This window comes from Amblyomma americanum, chromosome 1, assembly GCF_052857255.1.
Source record: "Amblyomma americanum isolate KBUSLIRL-KWMA chromosome 1, ASM5285725v1, whole genome shotgun sequence".
In the NCBI taxonomy this organism is placed as follows: Eukaryota; Metazoa; Arthropoda; class Arachnida; order Ixodida; family Ixodidae; genus Amblyomma; species Amblyomma americanum.
The window spans coordinates 181,051,478-181,069,303 of NC_135497.1; the positions used below are offsets into that span (position 1 = coordinate 181,051,478).

The 17,826-nt window shown below is 50.7% G+C and overlaps 1 protein-coding gene across 1 annotated transcript in view; it reads left to right on the forward strand.

The window, feature by feature from the left end:
* Positions 1-17,826, forward strand: part of LOC144114291 (BTB/POZ domain-containing protein 1-like) — a 32,388-nt gene that overhangs the window by 4,313 nt on the left and 10,249 nt on the right. The window lies entirely within an intron of this gene.

Genomic DNA, 17,826 nt, shown 5'->3' on the forward strand with positions numbered 1-17,826 from the left:
TATTTTTACTACAGGTGCATTTTGCCTTCCCACTTAGCACCACGTAGCCAAAATTGTCACGCAGGATGCCGAACCTTACGCCATTTGTGCACTTGTGGGCTTGACAGTTCAGTTGCGTGCTGAGAGTTGCGCATTGACACAGTTCAATAAGTTCAGATCCGACTTAAACTGAATAATATGTGAGCTCTTGTTTTTCCTCTTCTGGTGCTTTTTTTGTTCGCATCGCTGCAATTTCAACTGTTTCTTTTTCATCGTTAAGGTCTGGCAGGACATGCATTATAATCGGGCTTTATGAAAGTCTCCAACCGTGTATTGTTGTTAGACAATCCTAGGGTCATTGACTAAACTGTGGACCGATCGTCGGAGAAGCGCCAGGTGCTAAGCTGTGCCGTTAGCGGATATTTTCTTCGGCCTGGATGCTTCCGCGTCTATGTTCGCTCATCAGTTTGCAGTGTTCAGGTCTTGGTTCCTGCTTACATCTCCGGCTTCTATGGTTATCATTCCGAACCTCTGAAGATGGTCCCTCACCGCTCCCTGTGCTCCCTTTAGCGTAGGTCTTGATAAGGCTTTACTGCTCGTGTAAAAGACCGTTCGCCGCGCTTGGCGTCGTTCAAGGGCTCAATTCTGGTCGCGACTGCTTCGCTCGTCGTTCTGTTGGCTAAAGGCACCGCGTCGACTGCATGTGCCTGGTTGCATTTGACTGCAGCGAATCCGTGCGAGTAGTAAAGTTTGTCACAGCAGCTGTGCCGTTTGATTCCTCATGAGTTCTTAGCCGTACATTCTACTTTTCTTCACCATTTTATCAGGCATAGTTGGCCTTGGATGTACAGGTCGACCAGATGGCTGTTCTAAACTTCCGTGAGGAGCACGCGGTGAGCTGGGTAGCGTTAAGGAGCTCGTGTCGCACGAAATCCGCTGCCGTTGTCAATAAGCGAAAAATCTACGAACAATCCCCAAAGAAACAAGATAGGAGGCAGGTGTGGCAACCTAAGTCATGTAACCTTGTGGCGTCATCTCAACCTGGCCAACTTATTCTGAGCAAACTGCCCATTGGGGAAGGTGACACTTAAATTAACGACCGATCGCGAGAGGTAGGTTTTTCTAGAAGAGCAAGGAAGACCGCGCGCCGGAGCATGCTCCGGGGTCTGCTGGGCCCAACGAGCTCGGCAACATAGTCCGGAATTAAAATAGCAAAGGTCCGACACGCGTTCGAGGGAGACGATGCAAAGTTTATGGACAAATAGGTAAAAACGTAAGCTGGGGACACCCCCCCCCCCCCCCTCCTAGACTATGGTGGGGTTTCGAATGAGGCTCTAGACGCCCCCATCTCAGAGGAGGAGGTGCGAGCAGAAATTGTCAGACTAAAGACGAAGCCGGCTCGGGGCCCTGACGGAGTCACGAATACGATGCTAAGGAATTTAGACGATGAATCAATTTCCCTTACGTCATGCGTCAGGAAATTGATGGAGCACGTCGTGCAAACAAGGCTGACGGGCTTCATGGAGCACAACAACCTGTTGGCGCAGGAGATGGTCGGTTTCCCGCCACACTTGTGCACGTATGACGTGATGTTCCGACTTAAACACGACATCATAGACTCGCGCTCCAAAGACGCGAAAGTAATTTTGGACATAGACCTCACCAAAGCGTTTGACAATGTGAAACATGAGGCGATCCTCAACGAGCTGAACGTGCTCGGTGTGGGGAAGAGAACTTACGAATATATCAAGGACATCCTATCATGCAGGAAAGCCTGTATGACATTCCAAAGCTTAGAATCCCCCCTCCCCCCTCCCACACCTTGAGCTGGGAATTAGGGGCACGCCAAAGGGCTCGGTATTGTTGCCATTTCTCTTCAACTTGGCAATGAGAGGCCTCTCGGGCAGATTAAATGAGCTAGAGGGGATATATTTTAGCATATACGCGGTCGATATCAATCCTTGGGTTAACCGAGGAAGCGATGCACACACGGAAGAGCGGTTACAGGCCGGAACAGATATCATTGTCGAGTATGCAGCCGAAAGGGGGCTCCCGTGTTCGCCGGAAAAGTCAGATCTTTTTGTATATAACCCGTAACACCTCCGATGTAAAGAACGCGGGGATATAAATTTAAGGTGGCGGACATGCAGGTGTCAATTGTAGATAAAGTAAGAATCTTGGGTTTAATAATCCAACCCAACGGATACAACGGGGATGCCCCTACCAAGTTGGAGCAATACGTGATGCAAACTCTAGGCCTCATAAGAAGAATCGAGCTTCAAGGTAGGGGATTGAAAGAGAGGAACTTGCTGAGGCTAATACAGGTGTTCGTAATTAGTAGAATGAGTTACGCGATGCCCTACGTAGATATAAAACCGGGAGAGAGGGAGAAAATAGATGCACTCATTCGGAAATAAGGCACTAGGGCTACCCAAGCGTACCTCGACGCAGAGACTGCTTGGGTAAAGGGTACATAACACATGGATAGAACTAGTGGAAGCGGTCCGCGCCTCTCACATTGCGAGACTCAGCACAACGGAAACATGTAGGCTAATCCTAGAGACAATTTCAATAAATCCAGAAAGAGGGATTAATATGAAAGTTGAAATCGACAGGCAATGAAGGGACGCCTTGGTAGTCCCTCCTTCCCGAAAGATATGCACCCGGAGTTCAACGTAGAACGCAGGGCCAAGACAGCCGAGGCTCTAGAGCCGAGGTTCGGCAATATGAAGGAAGCGGACGTAGCGTATGTTGATGCGGCGGGTAGCTGAACGGAGCGGCAGTAGCTTCGGTCGTCAACGGCCAAGGGGTTCCAAGCTCCGCGGCAGCCATCCAGGGGCGCAACATAGAGAATACGGAGGAAGTTGCTATAGCGCTCGCCTGCATAGGAACAAAAGCAAAATTCGTAGTAATCGGCAGTAAAGCTGCCATTCAAAATTTTGGAAGAGGCAGGATCTCACCGGAAGCGGCCAAAATCCTTAGCCAAAAACGGCTGGATCGGAAAATTCGTTTAATTTTACACTCGCACACGCCGCTGTCCTCGGTGACGAGGCGGCTCACGAGCTAGCCCGAGTCCTCTATTTCTGGGTAGCCGTAGAGCCCCCGAGCACTGGGGGAAAGAGTAGCGTCTGCAAAATTACGGGGAAATTGTTAACCATTACAAATTCGGACGTAGGCTGGCACCGCCCCCCCCCCCCCCCCAGACTCAAATTTAAACAATAGAGATGCTGTCGCGTTGAGGCGGCTACAAACCAATACATTTCTGAACCCACTATGGACTTACCATGTGTACCCAGAGCTGAGGTCGCATGGTCGATGCGCACACTGTGGGGCGAGAGGGACCGTCGACCACATAATTTGGGAGTGCCCAAATTCTCCCGGGGCGGGCAAAAATATTGATAGTAGAGAAGCCTGGGAGACCCTGATAAGTAGCCCGGACCCTCAGCTCCAGCGCACCGCCATTCATCTGGCGGAAGAGGCCACAACCAGTCGAGGACTGCCAGCCACCCTCTCCCCATCTCTCAGACCTGCGTGCCGGGGGCGGGGAGATACGTATTTTCTGGTAGAAATTGAAGTTGTTAAATCAGTCAGTCTAGAAGAGCAACATTGTTATCAGAAGCTACACAAGTGGCAAAACCTGCCATCGGAGGGCAGTGATGATCGCGTAGCCGCTCCACTACTGCGCCAGGAGTGGTATGAGGACTCCCAGGTGTGTATCACTGTTAAGTGGACAATCACCATTCCTGCCTATATGTTCATGAACGCATTAAATATATCGCGGTATACCCTTAAGCCGGAGCTTAACTGTCGCCTCCAATTTTTAAAATCAAATATATACGCTTGGGAGAGCATGCAATGTAGCTCCTGACAAAACCTCTAAGCTGCTCAGACTTCCAACGAGTGAGAGACATTCCCTACAGTGCTTTATTATTTGCTGCACCTTAGCCAAAATACACGACAGGTGCGCTGTCACACCGCATTGTTCGCGGCCAATTTCCAAGGCGAACGGTTTTGACTTTGCTGCTTCACTCACCCCTGCTCTTTTTCTTCTATACTTAACTGCTGCCGTTGCTGAAAATGAAAATTGATTTTGAGAAAAAATTCCACTGACTGTCTCACTCCTCGGTGGACACCTCAACCCCGCCATTCGGGAAGGAATGAAGTAGGGGTCAATAAACAGGTAGAAGAGAGGCGCCGTAGTGGAGGGCCCCGGAATAACTTCGAGCACATGAGATCTGTAACCTGCACTGACAGCACACGGAGGCTTTTTGCGTTTCGCCAAAAAACCACACACGGCCGCTGCGGCCGGGATTGAGCCAGCGACATATGGTTCAGCAGCCCAGAAACGCAACCGGCAGCTTGCGTGTGGCATTCAATGACCCGTAGTTATATTTTAGCGCAGTTGTAGAAAGTGTGTACATGCGCTGGTCGAGGTCATCGCCGCCGGCGATCATCGCACCTTCTGACATGGGTTATGCACGTTATTGCATGTATTATGTACGGCATTGACATGCCTTTATGACCAACATCATCGGAACAGAACAGCCGCTTACAATTCGTAGCGAGGTGGTGGAAGTGGTAAGAGGTTAATTCTGGGCAGGTAGTGACCGCTGGTCCGGATCATGAGAGGGAAATGACTGGAAGAATAAGACTGGGGCGGCGCCCATATGGCAGGTTCTCTCTGATCATGAATGGCAGTTTAACAATATCCCTCAAGAGAAAAGTGTACAGCGGCGCGGTTCAGGTGTCCAACGATATATGAGACAGGTACTGCGCCATTTCCTTTCCCCCAAAACCAATTATTATTATTACAGCTGTATCTTACCGCTACTCACCTACGGGGCAAAAACGTAGAGGTTAACGAGAAGGGCTCAGTTAAGGGCAACGCAGCGAGCTATACAAAAATGGGTTACGGCCATTTAACGTCAAAAAGCGACTCAGTTTATGAGGGACGCTGCAGTGAAGGGCTCAGGATAATTTATACCAATTAGCGTTAAATGCACCGACATCGCACAGTACACGGGTCTCTAGAATTTTGACTCCATCGAAATTCGACCGCCGCGGCCGGGATCGAACCGGCGTCTTTCGGGTCAGCAGCCGAGCGGCATAACCACTGAACCACCGCGGCGGCAGAAAGAAAACAAGGAAAATGATAGGTGAGGGGGTGGTGGTGAAAACATTTATTAATCATACACGCCCTTACAACCACTAGGGGGGATGCCTAGTAAGGCACCCATTGGCGGTTGCCGCTGCGCGGGCGCGTTGCGTTAAGGCCCTTTGGGCCTCGAGGGTGCAGCAGCCGGACAGGGTCGCCTCCCAGTCCTTTCGGGTGAGGCTTGGGATAGGGGGTAGAGATGTGTTCTGCTGGCAGGCCCACACCATGCGGTAGGTGTCAGACACCTCCCCACAGTGTGAGCACCGCCCGTCGAATTGAGAATCGAAATGCTTAAGAGTTGCCGGGCACAGCATAGTGTTAGTGAGCAGGCGCAGGAGTACCCGCTCGTTGGCCTTCCCCAGCCCTTTGCATGGGGTGGGAAAAGTGATAGGTAAGGGCGTGTGTGTAACATTAATAGATCAGAAGAGGGTAGAGTGGGTCAAGGATTAAAGACGAGGTAATGACATCTTAGTCGAAATCAAGGCGAAGAAATGGGCTTGGGCAGAACATGTAATGGGAAGGCAACGTAAGCGCTGGCCCTTAAGGGTAACGGCCTGGATTACAAGAGAAGGCAAGCATAGCATATGGTGGCAGAAAGTTAGGTGGGGAGTTGAGATAAGGAGATCTGCGGCTGTAAGGTGGCCGTAGTAGACACGGGACAGTAATGTGGGAGACGCCTTTGCTCCGTAGGGGGCGCATCACCCTGACGATGACGATGCACGCCCAGTAAATATTCGTTCACTATAGCAGCATGATCTCTGCGTAGGTCTTCAATGCGTCCACATTAGATACACGTCAGAGCTCTGCATGCCTGCTTCAGTTGCGTAAATCCTTGTTCCGGACTACTGTTCAGTCTCGTTGTAAAGAAGTTGAAGGGGCCCGCGATTTATTTATGTTGCAGCTACTGCTTCGTTGTAGCCGTAGATGACCTTGGCTACACCCGTCGCGTGTCAGCGGACCTTTTGTCTGCATGAGGTTGGATGATAACGTAGCTTGCGGTTAGTCTGCTGCCGAGATCAGTTGAGGGACCCTTGAACACGGGCACCGAACTGGCGCTAAAGAGAGAGAAACAGAAAGGCAGGGATTAACTGACGCTAGGCGATGCAATGTAGCCATAGGGACACCAGTAGTCAAAAATGCATGGAAAGCAACAACCAAATTATTAATTAAATAACCTCTGCTGGGGATGGCGCTTCTATCCCACCGCTGCCACCAGTTGTTGGATGGGGGCTCGGAGTCGCCCCCGACGGAACCACGGGCCAGGAACGACGCCACCACCACCAAGACAGGACTGCCGACGAGTTAAAGGAGTTGGATGATGAGAGAAAGAAGATTTGGGGGTTTATTTACTTTATTTACATAGAGATCAAAAGGAACTTCTCTCCGAAGGGAGGATGTTAAAAGGAGGCTTAGCGAGCCTTAAAAGGGAGCATGATCCCTAAATGGAGCACACAATGGGAGCACCCAAAAGGGAACGCGACTGAGCATTACATGGGAACACAGAAGAGGAGCACGATGTTGACTGCACTCGCTGTCCAGTTTTATACAGTTCTTGTTCCCCAGATTCCCAAGGTTGAGGACGTTTCCGCCAGAGTGGGAGTGGCTTAAAACTTGTATTAGCACACACAAACACGCACCAGCGTACACGCCCTCGTCACGTGTCGAGCCAGTGAGAGAGGAGGATGCCCTTGTGTCCACGTCAACAGCGGAGGGGGATGATTTCGTAGCAGCCGAAAGATTCCAAGCACCGCCGACACCTGTTCTTTAGATGTCAGTCGACGCTCGGACAAGAACGCAGGGTCGGGTCTAGTAGCTAAAAGGAGTCGCGTCGTCATTTGATATGCGTGCGAAGATTAGCGGACGATGACCGCCAGCTCGCTGCCGTATTCCGGGAATGAGGCCACATTGGTCCCCTCAACTTAGTCACGGCCATAGGGGATTAGCTGCCGCTCGATCCCTGCGGCGGCCTCTCCTCTTCGCCAAGAGTCTGCCCAGTGTAGCAGCACTCGGTGCAGTCAGGTGCCCGACGCTCGCTGCGGCGGCGTTCCGCGGGCCCTCGCTCCCCTTGCTTGGTTCCCGGAATCCACCCGGGCGACGCTCTCGGTACTGGTGTCTCGAACGTGGGAGCGATTCTTATCGCGTGGCTCGGAACCATACCGATGAAGCTTAGTGCTGGCTTCCAGCAGGTGAGCTTCGCTGACGACGCTGTCAACACCGACGGGCGAGCCCCCAAATGTAACACCTCCTTTAAGAGCAGCCTGGAATAAATGAGAAGCAGTTTTTAGGACCAATGGCTGCCAGGACACAGCGGAATCGCAGGCAACCACCGCGCGGACGAGGCCGCGCGAACTGCTCACCATGAGGGCGATTGTGTGTCCATCCCCATCTCGCCAGCCGACGCAGCGGGTAGGATTAGAGCACTGTCGCGGGACATCACGCTTGCCGCGTGGAATTCAGCCCAATTCTCGCATTTGTGTTTTAAAACCTTGGACCCAGATCTGAAGCCTCGGCTTCCATCCGGCCTACCATGACGTGAAGCAACTTTGTTGTGTCGCCTGTGGCTTGGTGTAGCTTTCACCGAGCACTACTTCTTAATAGGCATGGCTGACAGCTCTGTGTATACAAGAGACCGACACGTGCGGTAGCCATGAAACAACTGCCGTTTATTGCCCGCTCACCGGAAGTGCCCGAGCACGTTGCCAGACTGGCTGGCGTGCACCGTACAGTTTTAGCGGTCACCGATACATCCTCTTTTCTTTAAACATTGAGAAGGTGACTACAGAGTAAGTCCTTCACAATAGGGAGCGGGTGATATGCAGGACGGGGCGCCTTAATTCTGGTGGGCCAACCGGCGGGGAGGCCTTCTGAGTCTTGAGGACCGTCTTAGTTCTGCACCAACCACTCTAGTCGGTCCAGAGAATGTAGTGTGTTCTGTAGCAGTCTCTGCTGCTCCCCCTTGAGGTTGCACCGCTGGCCGCTCTCCTGTTTGTTGCTTGGGCGACACGCTTGGTTCGGTTGCCCCCAACGCTCCAGCTGGTCTAGGGGGTGTGAGAGGAACGAACTCCGCGGAACCCCTTTCTCCTGCTGCTGGCGAGGATGCTGTAGGCGGTCTTAGTAGTCTAGGTGGTGTACACAGCTCCCTTGCTGGGGCTGTTGATCTTGCACTCGATAACGGAGCGTCAACACGCATGAGGGCCTGTTGGGGTCTTGTCGCTCTCTGCAACACTGGGCGACTTTCCACGTCTCCAGCGCTGCGTCCTGTAGGATGAAGCTGTTGTGATGTTGGGTTGCAAATCTCTCTCGTTTTTCGCAAGTCTTGACGGTTCCTTCTAAATTCGCTTCCATCCTCTGCTATTACTCTGTATGATCGGGGGGCCACAAGATCTAAAACTATAGCTTTTGTGCCCCACTTGCTTCCAGACCTAATCCGAACGCTGTCTCCAGGCTGTAATGGCGGGAGCTGCTGTCCTTTGTTCGTATCCTGCTTATGTTTTCGAGGTTTTGAGAGCTGCTGAGCTGAATCCGAGCAGGGGTCCGGGAGCGGCGTTCTGCTGTCGCGACCCATGAGATACTTGGATGGTGAGACACCGTCTTCCAGCGGAGACTCACGATAGTTGAGGAGGCCAAGCCAAAACTCCTCCTTTGATGATCCTGCCTTCTTGAGTAGCCTCTTGATTATTTGTACGCCTTTCTCCGCGAGTCCGTTCGATTTCGGATAATAAGGGCTGGAAATGATGTGTTCAAAGTCAAACATCACTGCAAAGTCCTTAAATTCCTTGGCTGTGAATTGGGGACCTCCATCAGTGCAGACCTCGTGGGGGATGCCATAACGTGCAAATATCCTAGATAGTTTGTTTATGACCTCAGTAGTTGTGGTGCCGTTCAACTCCTCCACCTCCGGATAGGTAGAGTAGGCATCGTACACAACAAGGTAATGCTTCCCAGCATGTTCGCATAAGTCGGCTCCCACCCTGTACCATGGGCGACTGGGCGTATCCCGTAACAGCAGAGGTTCAGCAGGCTGTTTGTAAGCATGTATCTGACAGGTCGGACACCGCTCAGCCATTTCTCTTATTTCAGCTGCCATCCTGGGCCAGTACATGAGGCTGCGTGCTCGTGATGTGCATTTCGCTATGCCCAGATGCCCTCGATGCAACCGACAAAGCATTTCCTTTCGAAGCTCGGAAGGAATGACAACTTTGGTACCTTTCAACAACACACCTTCCACCACTGACAGTTCACTGGTGTGCGTTTTCCACTCCCCGTTCAAAGACTGTGACGCCTGCAGTTTTGCCATGATTTGCTGCAGCTCCGGGTCCCTAGCCGTGGCATCTTTCAATTTGTCCATTGTTCTCTTGCTCACCCGGTCCTCCAAGACACTTATGGCGTGTATTTCCAAGTCATCTGATAAGTTATCTGACAAGCGTTTCCCTTGCATCCTGGAAAGAGTGTCAGCAATAACCAGTTTCTTCCCAGGAACAAATTGCAACAGGTAGTCGTATTTCAGCAGTTGCAGGAAGAGCCTTTGAAGTCGAGGCGGGATGTCTCCGAGTCCTTTCTTCGAGATAGATATCAATTGACTGTGATCGGTCTCTATAGTGATTCTTCGGCCCAAGACAAACTCATTAAACTTCTCACAGCCAAACACTATTCCAAGGGCTTCCTTTTCAATCTGTGCGTACCTGCGCTCGGTCTCTGTCAGGATCCTTGACGCATAGCCTACAGGCCGCCAGTCGCTACCATGCTGCTGGGAAAGGGCTGCACCCAATGCAAAGGCGGATGCGTCAGTGGACAGCTTTGTAGGTAAAGATGGATCAAATATAGCAAGTACAGGAGCTTGCGTGAGCATTTCGTTTAGACGGGCCCACTCGATGTCGTGCGCTCTAGTCCATTCAAAGACAGAGTCCTCCCGCAACAGACCACGAAGTGATTCTGTCTGACTTGCTAAGTTCGGCAAGTACTTGCTGAAATAGTTGACTGCTCCAAGTAGCCTCTGGACTTCCTTTTTCGTAGCTGGCTTCTGGCAATGGGCTAGGCACTCTACCAGTTCTGGGTTTGGTTTGATGCCTTGTTCACTTATTCTGTCTCCAAGGAAGTCGATCTGTTTCACTCCGAACCTACATTTGTCCCAATTAAGAGTTAGGCCAGCAGCACTGGCCGTTTCCAAGGCTCTGTACAGTCTCTCCTGGTGCTCTTCCCATGAGGCACCCCAAACCAAAATGTCATCGATGTAGATGCTTACCCCTGGTAGACCGTCGAAAATCTCTGTCATTGTCCTTTGAAATATCTCTGGAGCCGATGAAATACCAAAGGGCAGCCTTAGGAACCGGTAACGACCAAATGGACTGCCGTTTATTGCCCGCTCACCGGAAGTGCCCGAGCACGTTGCCAGACTGGCTGGCGTGCACCGTACAGTTTTAGCGGTCACCGATACACTCTGCATGTGTCATTTGCGGGTGTGATGAGACTATACCCCACAATCTTTGTGAATGCCGTGCCTATAGCGCAGAAACACAGTCTCTCTGCCGTGCACTGGTGCATCTAGACCTGCGCCCTCTGACGGAAACGAAGGTTTTCGGCCACTGGCCGCGGCGGTCGACGGCGGTGAAGGCCTCCAATGCACTGCCCCGCTTCTTGATGACTTCTGGCCTGTACGATAGGCTGTGACTTTACTGAACGCTGTGACCTGCATAGTGACTAATTTCCTGCAAGTGTATTTTCCCCTTCATCTTTATCTCCCCTCACCCCTTTCCCCCTGTGCAGGGTAGCAAACCGGCTATTCTTCTGGTTAACCTCACTGCCTTTCCTCCTCCTCTATTGGTTTTTGGGGAAAGGAAATGACACAGTATCTGTCTCACTTGTCAGCGGACACCTGAACTGCGCCTTAAAGGAAGGGATAAAGAATGGAGTGAAAGAAGGAAGAAAGAGGTGCGTAGTTTGGGGCTGCGGAATAATTTCGACCACCTGGGGATCTTTAACGTGCACTGACATCGCACAGCACACGGGTGCCTTAGCGTTTCAATATTTGAAATAGTTTTTAGCAGCTTATTCAATGTAAACAAATGACACCAACAGCTGAAAAAAATAACAGAAAGCAACGCATTTTAACGCGACAGCGTTAAGGAGCTCGTGTCGCAGAAAAGCCGGTGTCAGCGTGGGCGGCGTTGGCCATCCGCGAAAAATCCTCCTCCTCGCACTCCTACGCCTACTCCTTTTCCTTCCCTTACGGTGCGGTTCGGGTGTCCACCGAGATATGTGAGACAGGCGTCCTTTCCTTAAATTGTCCAATGGGCCACTCGTCACGTCGAACGGGCAATGGCGTTCCGTGCACTCCTTGGCAACGCTTCAACACACTGTCGCGTCTCACGCTTAAAGACGAAGCGTATGCGTGCTCCAAATTTTTTCTATTCGACGTCGTGGACAGAACCTGTACATTTTAGAGAATCAGGTTACATGGGTCTTGCATATCCTTTTAAGGCATTGGAATTTGAACAGACAAGGGTAGGGAAACGAGAGACAGTTACCGAAGCCGAATAATGAATAGAGTAATGTGTATTTTGAAGCGAAAAGCTTCACTACGCCAGCTTTTTGAGCCGTCAGCGGAGCCCTAAGTTTGACCTTTAATGTAGCTAGAGGTCAAACCATGAGCGTAACTGGTCGTAGTAAGGTTAGACACATGACGTCAGCTACAGCAGCGACACCAGCGGCTGTTACACCAACTATCTCGACTTTGACCTTTGACTTTGACCTCCGGCCAAGCGGGAAAGCGTCTGCCGGCATCGCATGTGCAGTTCATGAAAGTGGGTTCTGCATAAAACGCCGGTGCACTTTGATGCGTTCAGCGCAACGCCTGCCGTGGAGAATGCGCGCAACCTGTACACATTTCTTATTGTGTAAATAGTTTGTGTATATTACCTCTCCACCTATCCTCTCTTCCTGTCGCATCACCTTTTTCTTTTCATTTCTCCATTCTGCCTGCTATCCTTTATTTCCGCTGCCCCAGCTCATGTGCTTCAGTATCGATGGCAGATGCCTCGTCCGATGCCTCCGACTCCTCCTCCAAATGCATAATCACCGACTCGCGAGGGGCTTGTCGAAACGTCGAGAAAGGGTGGGCAACTCCCCTGGCTTATCGCATCTACCAAAATTGTAGCCGAGACTCGGATCCTGCGCACCGATCTCTCGTTTGGGCTCCAGGACACCAAGCCTCCCCGGAAACGAAGCAGCCGGTGGTGGTGGTGGTGGTGGTGGTGAAAAACTTTACAAAGTAGAGCAAGCCTTAATTGTTACATCCTAGTGATGGGATTGATCATGGATGCGTGTCGTGGCCGGAAGGTGATGCTTCTCAGCGACTTCCAAAGCCCAGTCCACAAGCTGCCGTTGGGCAGCCGGGTCAGAACTGGACAGCGTAGCCTCCCATCGCTCGAGGTCTGTGAGTTGCCAATCGGCTGGTGGAAGGAGCTCAAAGCGAGAATAAAGAATGTGTGCAAAATCCGCTTTCGGAGCGCCGCAGAGGGTGCATACTGGCGTGAACAGTCCCGGGTGAACCAGGGCTAAGTGGGCAGGGGAGAGGAAGGTGCGGGATTGTAGCTGTCGCCACGTCACCTGCTGCAATTTAATGAGAGACTTGTGCGGAGGGGGATACGTTAGCCGTTGCTCACGGTAGTGTAGAGTGATCTTGCCGAGCGCTCTCTCTCCGGGCATTTCCCGCGGGACACGACGCTGACCAGGACTCCGATTTCAATCCGGTTTGCACTTTTAAGGAAATATGCGATTATTACAAATACACGCACCAAACTCTTCCCATCCCGTGCAAAGGACTGAGGAAGGCCAACGAGCGGGTAGTCCTGCGCCTGCTCGCTAACACGGTGCTGTGCCCGGCAACTCTAAAGCAATTCGATCCTCAATTTGATGGGCGGTGCTCACACTGTGGGGAGGTGTCTTACGCCTACCACATGGTGTGGGCCTGCCAGCAGAACCCATCCCTACCCCCTATCCCAAACCCCACCTGAAAGGACTGGGAGGCGACCCTGTCCGGTTGCTGCACCCTCGAGGCCCAAAGGGCCTTGACGCAGCGCACCCGGGCTGCGGCGACCGCCAATGGGGTGCCTGACTAGGCATCCCACCTAGTGGTTGTAAGGACGTGGCCCTTCAGGTCATGGCAGAGGCATGGCTGGCAAAAATCTTTCGCTCCTTTTTGTTGTTATTTTCATGAAACCACTTGCTACGTGGAGAGCGGCAGATCTGCGCTCCATGACCGCGTTGCGGAGAGGAGGAAAGGAGGCATTCCTCCGTGACTTCACACTCCTTGACCGAGCGGAGCGAGAAAGTGTCTCCTGGCACACAGTTGCCTTTGCGTTCGATGGAGGCGAAACGCAAATGTGCCCGTGTGCTGTTCGTGCGATTTCAGTGCACGTTAAAGATCCCCAGGTGGTAGACATTATTCCGGAGCCCTCCACTACGGCACCTCTGTTCTTCCTTTCTTCTATCAGCCCCTCCTATATCTCTTTCCTTACGGCTCGGTTCAGGTGTCCACCTAGATATGTGAGGAAATTCCTGCGCAATTTCCTCTCGTCAAAAACCAATTTCCAATCGCATGCGCAGGGCATCAAAGTGGGTTCTGTATGAAAGGCCGGAGCACTTTGATGCGCTCAGCCTAATGCTAGGTGTGTTCGATGCGACGCCTGCCCTGGAGACCGCCAGTCGCTCAACCACAAACATTGCCAGGGAGATGCAGCTTCTCGCTTTTCGCAGCTTTTCGACCAGAGTTAACCAGAGCTAAATCACCAGTAGTTTTTTTATCGCATCGGTCCGTGGATAATTAACATTGTAATTATACTGCGGCTTGGTTTGTGGTGCTTAACGTCCAAACTCGACTGAGGCTATGAGGGACGCCGTAACGAAAGGCTCCGGAAATTTCGACCACTTGGAGTTCTTTAACGGGCACTGACATCGCGCAGTACACGGGCCTCTATAGCATTTCGCCTACATCAAAATTCGACTGACTGCCGCGGCTGAGATTGAACCGGCGTCGTTCCGACCTGCAGACTAGCGCGATAACCACTGAGCCACATCGGAGGCAATTAGTTTACGGCTGAGAGAATTGGTTACAAGGTACAAAAAAACTTATGGTCGATTTGCATACCTAGGCCAAAAGCGAATTAGGTGCTCCAGCACTTCGGTTTTCACTTCATTTCTGATGTTCGGATCCAGTGTTCACGGATGGCAGTTGTTCGCATAACCGATGCCAGCCTCCACAGAAAATACATCGCAGCTTTGAGAATCTATAGCTTGTCTAAATATAGTTCAATTTTTATGAGATTTGTGATAAAGTTTTCTTAGCTAGTGAATACAGGAAATGTAGCAGAAAGATTTCATTTCTAAAGTTGCACGCTTCTACAAATCAGAGGTAGATATACAGAAAATTGTACTTTTAGGTGTGTCGCTCTTTCATGCTATCTCGTGAAAAAATTAAGGTAATTAACAAATTCTCCTCCACAGAATTTCCATTCTTTTTCTATGGTTAACCCCCAATATTGATCTATATCGAACCTAATGCTAGCATCTCACGGGCTCTGAAAGTTCTGCGTGTATTTTCTGCGTGCATTTGAAATTCGAGCAAAATTTAACTAGCGCGACGTAGCTCCACCTCGCGTAAAAATACTTCCACGATAGTACACCCCTCCACCAACCTCTTGCTTGTCTGCGTTCGTGCTCAAATGTTTTTCGCAGAACTTGGATGGACTTCTTTCTTTCCTTTTTTGTTTCTTGGACTGTATATAAAGTATTTATGCTTTTTGTTCTTTTTCCTCAACTTATTATGCGATTTCATACTGTCGTCAAGCGTCTCCGAAGCCCAAAAAGGAATTGAAAAGCGGGGCGGCGCCGATATGCTGCCCCCCCCCCCCCCCCCCATGTCCCCTCAATAAAACAACACACAGGGGATGGCCCCGTTCAGGTCGATATGTGAAAACAGCATTGTTCCCACCTTAACGCGGGTGTGCTAGGACTCAGGTGACGATACAAATAAGGACAGCGGCAAATACACTTCAGTTGAGGTCCTCCAGCCATTGGTGTAGACAGGCTGTCATGAGCTTGCGGTTAGGGCGGGTTCACAGTGGCGAGTTGCGGAGTTCGTGCGACAAATTTAAATCGATTTTTTATTCTCCCTCCCCGCTTTTAGAGCTTCGGAAACCGTAACTAACTGACCGAAATCGGTCGCACTGCGTTTTCGGATCCCCAGTGTGAACCGGCCTTTAATCCTATTTGTTCAAGGCATCCTGGCCGTTAGCTGCAATTTCACTCTATACTCGCGGAAAGCTATCTATGGTGTGTCCCCCCCCCCCCCCCCCCCCCCCCCCCCATCGCAACAGGAGAAAGGACCGACTCCTTCTTTTCGGTGCCTAGGCTCTGCTGCACTGCAACTGCGGTGTCATGAGTACCGATCGAAGCCAATTGGAGAATTCGGCACTGCTTTCGTGACTGCGCGCCTCTGGCTCCGCACTAGTCTTCCCTGAAGGTGTCGGATCGGCATCGAAACTTTGGTTGTCTAACCAACCTTTGGAAGAGTGTTACTCTTTTCTCTCTAATCCTCCTCTCGACCAGGCAGATATTATCTGCGGAAATTTTCCCGTTGTAATCAGTGCAGGTACAGTCGACTGTATGCGGGTAAGGCGTGGGTGTACCGTCTGTGCAGAAAGCAGCTAATGGATTTTTTTAGCTCTCGCACTCTAGAATGAAACACTTCGTGGTGTAAACAATGTTATGGCAAAGGGGCTGGCTGACAAAATTATCGAGTTTCGCTTCGGGACCAGTTTCACATGCCTCAAGCGTTCTCCCATTGCCTTTCTCTTTCCAATTAGAGCCGCCCCGGTATACGTCGCATCTGCGGCACCACGCTAGCAAAAGTCGCATATTTCAATCAAAAAATCGCTGGAAAGAGGCACTATAAATACAGAGTGGTAGAAAAAAACACGCACAGGTTGAAGCAGGCCACATAATTAGACTTGCCTTGAAAACAGAGGAGCTATCGAATTCTCGCTTGAAAACCCATTACGTAATGACAACTGTTCGAAGACGTTGTTTGGAGGGTCTCCTTTCTTGGAGGCTGCCCTGTTTTTATGTACAAAAAGAGCACATGCGGGCGGTGGGGTTAGCGCCCATCTTCCGTTCTCTGCAGATTGCAATTTTTAATTGTAAACAGAAAAAAAACCGTATTAGCAACTTTGATTCAAAAGAGTCGGAACTAACTTACACAATGGCGAAATTTGCGTTGAAAGTCACAATGCACAGCAACAGGAGGCTCTCAGTACTTTTGCAAACCACCCATCTCTCATCCTTTCACCCAGCTTTTATTTGTCTGTGGTGCAGCTATCAGCAGTGACAGAGATATAAATGGAAGCATTTCTGCTGCATATAAATTTAAATATTGTGCCGAAGCGGGGACAATGCCGGGGAAAGCAGACGAGCAGATTAACGTGGCACTGAAAGCCGCGTTTCGATGGAGGCGAAAACGCAAATGCTCCCGTGTGCTGTGCGATGTCAGTGCACGTTAAAGATCCCCAGGTGATCGAAATCATTCCGGAGCCCTCCACTACGGCACAACTTTCTTCCTTTCCTTCTTTCAGCTCCTCCTTTATCCCTTCCATCACGGCGCGGTCCAGATGTCCGCCGAATATTGAGACAGATACTGCGCCATTATCTTTTCCCTAACAATAAATTTATTATTATTATTATTGCGCTGACATGCGCCCGTAAAAAAAACTGAACAACTGAACACAGACGTGCTCAGCTCTCATCAAAGAAGAGGAACCTTCGAGATAAGGCGCTAAAAGCAACTACAACAATCCACATCAATGTCGAAGTAGCTGGGAGTGGCTACAATCATTCGGGATAACAGGCTCGTCGCATCTCCCGTAACAAAGTAACACCATCACGTGCAAACATGTTTGGACAAGAGCAAATAGCACAACAGTTCCCTGGAAATATTTCCCGCCCAAAGAAGCTTCGGCCGAGTGCTTTGCCTAAAAGTAAGGTCAACAAAAACACGGTCAAATCGAAATATGCACCGATAGCGCAAGCACATAGCATCGATTAGTGCGCATGATAGCGATTTAGGAGCACAACGTATACAATTTCTGAGCGCACACGGCGCTATACTGGGCTGCTATCCTTCTGTGATTACCGGCTTCATAGTCAAGTTCCGCAATTCGACGAACAGCCTTGTAGGGATCTAAGTACCGGCCCAAAAACTTTGCTGAGTCCGCGGCGTCGAATTGGCGTCTGTATTCATGCGCGGTCACCTGGCTTGTATTCCTCGTGGCGACGGCGCAATACCCTGATAGGGAATAGCCGGTGGAACACTCAGTGGCCTCATGCGAGAAAACGCGGTCAGGTTTGTCGCAGATTAAGCATATGAAGTGCCGCGGAGCAGGTATTCCCAAGGTTTGTCAAAAGATTACTCGCACCAATCTTCTCTGGCTAGTTGAAACCAACACTGCTCTTAAAGGGACCCTGAAATGATTTCTTTCGGCATATGCTAGTGCAACAGATTCGTAGATGTAGACTTTGCGTGTATTATAGTCAAGCTTGAATGCTCTGCGTGGACCGAATATTTTAAAAATAACTTTTAAAAATCGCAGCTTGCAGTAGCTCGCAACCGATTACGACGAAACCTATCACCGCGCGGCCCC